This window comes from Orycteropus afer, unplaced genomic scaffold, assembly GCF_000298275.1.
Source record: "Orycteropus afer afer isolate SDZICR_OR568_19922 unplaced genomic scaffold, OryAfe1.0 scaffold00454, whole genome shotgun sequence".
In the NCBI taxonomy this organism is placed as follows: Eukaryota; Metazoa; Chordata; class Mammalia; order Tubulidentata; family Orycteropodidae; genus Orycteropus; species Orycteropus afer.
In genome coordinates, this window is record NW_006922041.1 from 276,431 (window position 1) to 280,770 (window position 4,340).

Genomic DNA, 4,340 nt, shown 5'->3' on the forward strand with positions numbered 1-4,340 from the left:
AAGCCTACAGCACCCGGTATTCCCAGGCGGTCTCCCATCCAAGTACTAACCAGGCCCGACCCTGCTTAGCTTCCGAGATCAGAGGAGATCGGCGCGTTCAGGGTGGTATGGTCTTACTTATTAGGTCCAGCTTTCACATGCATATGAGGCAATTGAAAACACCATGGTTTGGGTTAGGCACACTTTAGTCTTCAAAGTAACGTTTGTGCTCTTCAGCACTTTAAAGAGGTCTTTTGCAGCAGTTTTACCCACTGCAATATGATGTTTGATTTCTTGACTGCTACTTCCATTGGTGTTGATTGTGGAACCAAGTAATATGAAATCTTTGATAACTTCAATCTCCTCCCCATTTACCGTAATGCTGCTTGTTGGTCCAGTTGTGAGGATTTTCATTTTCTTTATGTTGAGGTGTAATCCATACTACAGATGATAGTCGTTAATCTTCATCAGTAAATGGTTCAAGTCATTTTCACTTTCAACAAGAAATGTTGTGTCATTTGCATATCGCAGATTGTTAATGACTCTTCCTGATGCCACATTCTTATTCATTGTGGTAGTTAAGTTTGTGTGTCAACTTGGCTGGGCAGCTGGATGCAGTTATTCCTCATGGTGAGATTGGTAATTAGCTCCATGGTGGAATCTATTGGAGCAGTTGAGTAGCTGCTTTAGGGATGTGGTGCACTTCCAGTGTATAAGAAACAGCTTTTGGAATGGTCTCTAGCCTTTTGGTGTGCTTGAACCCTGCACATAGCCAAGCTCTTGTTCAACAGCCTGCCATACCCTGCTGATCTTGGGACTTCATCTGGATTTGAATTAATGGCCTGCCATGTTGTTTGGTAATATTGGGACTGTGCCTTTTTACCTGACAACCTTAGGCTTGTCAGCCTCAGCAGCCAGCAGCTGTCTTAGTGAAAAACACCTCCAGCTTCAGTGGGCTGGGAGCAGGAGGAAGGGCTGAAGCCCAAGGTTGAGGGGCTTTCATCGAGCCCCTAGAGCCTGGCACTTTGAACTTCGATTTAAAGCCTCCAAACTGTAAGAGAATGAACTCCTATTTGTTAAAGCCATCCCATTTGTGGCATATTCCTGTCAGAGCGGGACTAGGTAACCAAAACATTCATATGTTCTCATTTATTGGATTATTTGCTCAGCATATAGATTGAATAAGTATGGTGAAAGGATACAACCCTGATGTACTCATTTCCTGATTTTAAACCAGGCTGTATTCCCTTGTTCTGTGTGAGCAACAGCCTCCTGGTCTATGTACATGTTCCTCATGAGCACAATTAAGTGTTCTGTTCTGGAATTCCCATTTTATTCGATGTTATCCACATAGTTGTTATGATCCACACAGTCAAATGCCTTTGCATAGTCAATAAAGTACAAGTAAACATCTTTCTGATATTTGCTTGAAGCCAAGATCCATGTGGCATCAGCAATGATATCCCTTGTTCCATGTCCTCATCTGAATCCAGCTTGCATTTCTGGAAGTTCCCTGTCAATACATTGCTGCAACTGTTTTTGAGTTATCTTCAGCAAAATTTTACTTGCATATGATATTAATGATATTGTTCTATAATTTCCATTCTGTTAGATCACCTTTCTTTGGAATGAATACCAGTATCGATGTCTTCCAGTCAGTTCACCAGATAGCTGTCTTCCAAATTTTTTGGCATAGATGATTAAGTACCACCAACACAACATTTGTTTGCTGAAACATCTCAATGGGTGTTCCATCAATTCTTGGAGTCATGTTTTTCCTTCAGTTGACTGAAGCTTTGACTTCTTCCTTCAATATAGTTGGTTCTTCATCATATGCCACCTCCTGAAATGGATGAACATCAACAAATTTTTTTTTGATGTAGTGATTCTGTGTATTCATTCCATCTTCTTTTGATGTTTCCTGCATCATTCAATATTTTGCCTATAGAATCTTAATATTGCAACTCAAAGCTTCATTTTTTTTCTTCAGTTCTTTCAGCTTGAGAATGCCTAGCATGTTCTTTCCTTTTGGTTTTCTAACTCCATGTCTTTGCATATTTTATTATAATAATTGATTTTGTCTTCTTGAACTGCTTTTTGAAATCTTCTCTTCAGCTCTTTTATCTTGTTAATTCTTCCATTTTTTGGCTACCCTCCAAGTTTCAGAATTTCTTCTGGCATCCATTTTGGTCTTTTCTTCCTTTCCTATCTTTTTAATGACCTTTTGCTTTCTTCATGAATGAGGTTTTTGTTGTCATCCCACAATACCTCTGATTTTTGGTCATTGGTGTTCAATGTGTCGAATCTATTCTTCAAATGGTCTCTAAATTCAGGAGGGATATAATCAAGGTCATATTTTGGCTCTTGTGGACTTGTTTTAGTTGTCTTTAGCTTCAATTTGAACTTGCATATGAGCGGTGGATGGTCTGTTCCACAATCAGCTCCTGGCCTTGTTTTGGCTGAAGACATTGAGCTTCTCCATTGCCTCTTGCCACAGATGTAGTTGATCTGATTCTTGTGTACTCTATCTGGTGAAGTCCACATGTATAGCTACTATTTATGTTGTTGAAAAAGGTATTTGGAATGAGTAAGTTGTTGGTCTTGCAAAATTTTATCATGCGATCTCCAGCATCATTTTTATCACCAACCCATATTTTCCAACTACTGGTGATTCTTCTTTGTCTCCAACTTTTGCATTCCAATTACCAGTAACAATCAGCACATCTTGATTGCATGTTTGGTCAATTTCAGACTGCAGAGTTGGTAAAATTCTTCAATTTCTTCATGTTTGGCTTTGGTGGTTGGTTTGTAAATTTGAATAATAGTAGTATTAACTGGTCTTCCTTGTAGGCATTTGGATATTGTCCTATCTCTGACAGCCTTGTACTTAAGGATAGATCTTGAAACAGTCTTTGTGACAATGAATGCAACACCATTCCTCTTCAATTTGTCATTCTGGGTGCAGTAGATCAAATGGTTGTTTGATTCAGAATGGCCAAAAACATTTTATTTCAGCTCACTAATGCCTAGTATATTGATCTTAATGCTTTCCATTTCATTTTTGGAAACTCCCAGTTTTCCTATATTCATACTTTGTACGTTCCATGTTCTGATTATTAATGCATATTTGCAGCCATTTTAAGTCATGCCACATCAGCAAATGGAGGTCCTGAAAGCTTTACTCCATCCATGTCATTAAGGTCGACTCTGCTTTGAGGAAGCAGGTCTTGCCTAGTTTTATTTTGAGTGCCTTCCAACCTGAGGGGCTTATCTTACCACACTATATTGGACAAAGTTTCAGGGCTATTCATAAAGTTTTCCAGTAATATATTAGATAGTATTTTACTGCTATTCATAATGTTTTCACTGACCAATGTTTTGAGAAGTGGATGGCTCCTTCATTCTTCCAAGTCTGTCTTAGTCTGGAAGCTCTGATGAAACTTGTCTACCATGGGTGACCCTGTTGGTATTTGAAATTCCTAGGGCATAGCCTCCAGTGTTGCAGTAACAAGCAAGCCACCACAATATAACAAAGTGACAGATGACCCTTAGTCCATAGGAATTCACATAAGTTGAAAAGGAGAAGAAGAAATTTGATTTCCCTTAAGAGATGGGATAGAGGTTCAGGGTGATCTCATCTAGGTCTTAAAGGGCAGGATAAGCCAACCTGACATCTGCCTTACACATACCACTAGTGTGGTTCAGTTAATTACATTTACTTGGCCTTTCTAGCCATTGTCCTATAACTCTCACAAAATGATTTTCTGATACTATGCAAATAAAGTGTACCCAATCCTTGCAGGGACTGGACAGTTTACTGTGACTATGTAACAAGGTGACTGTAGCTTACCAAGTGAATTGGTTGATTTTGGTATCTTATTTGGCTTTAAAGTGCTAATCCCATAGGGTTTCAGGGGGATTTCACTACCATCAAGAAGAACAATCTGAAGCAGAGCTCATCGTTTGTACCAAAGACCCAGGGTCCCTGTGCTGAGAAGACCCAGAAGAAAGAGCTAATGTTAAAGATGGTGAGAGACAGTGGCAGTGAGCTTGTCTGGCCCATGAAGTAAGACCTGAGTGTCTTCAGGCAGGAGGCTTTCTGCCAAGCTAAAAGAGCTGTAACACTTGCCTGTGCAGGGCAGAGGACTGAAAGTGCTACATCCAGGGCTTACCTCGTAGGCTCCTGGGCAAGGGTCTTCCTACAGCAGGCTTCCTGCTACTGGGCATCTCTGGGCAGGTGACTTGCCAGCAGAACTAAAAGAGCTGTAACACTTGCTTATGCAGGTCAAGAGAGGCCTGAGTGTAACCCATGCAGGGGTTGCATTCCTCCTTTCCTTAGCAGTGAGGTCTGAGATAGCATG

At 40.4% G+C, this 4,340-nt stretch overlaps 1 pseudogene; it reads right to left on the reverse strand.

Annotated features, from left to right (window-relative positions):
- Position 1: 1 nt before the first annotated feature.
- On the reverse strand, positions 2–119 carry LOC122151421 (annotated as a pseudogene).
- Between the last annotated feature and the right edge of the window lie 4,221 nt (positions 120–4,340).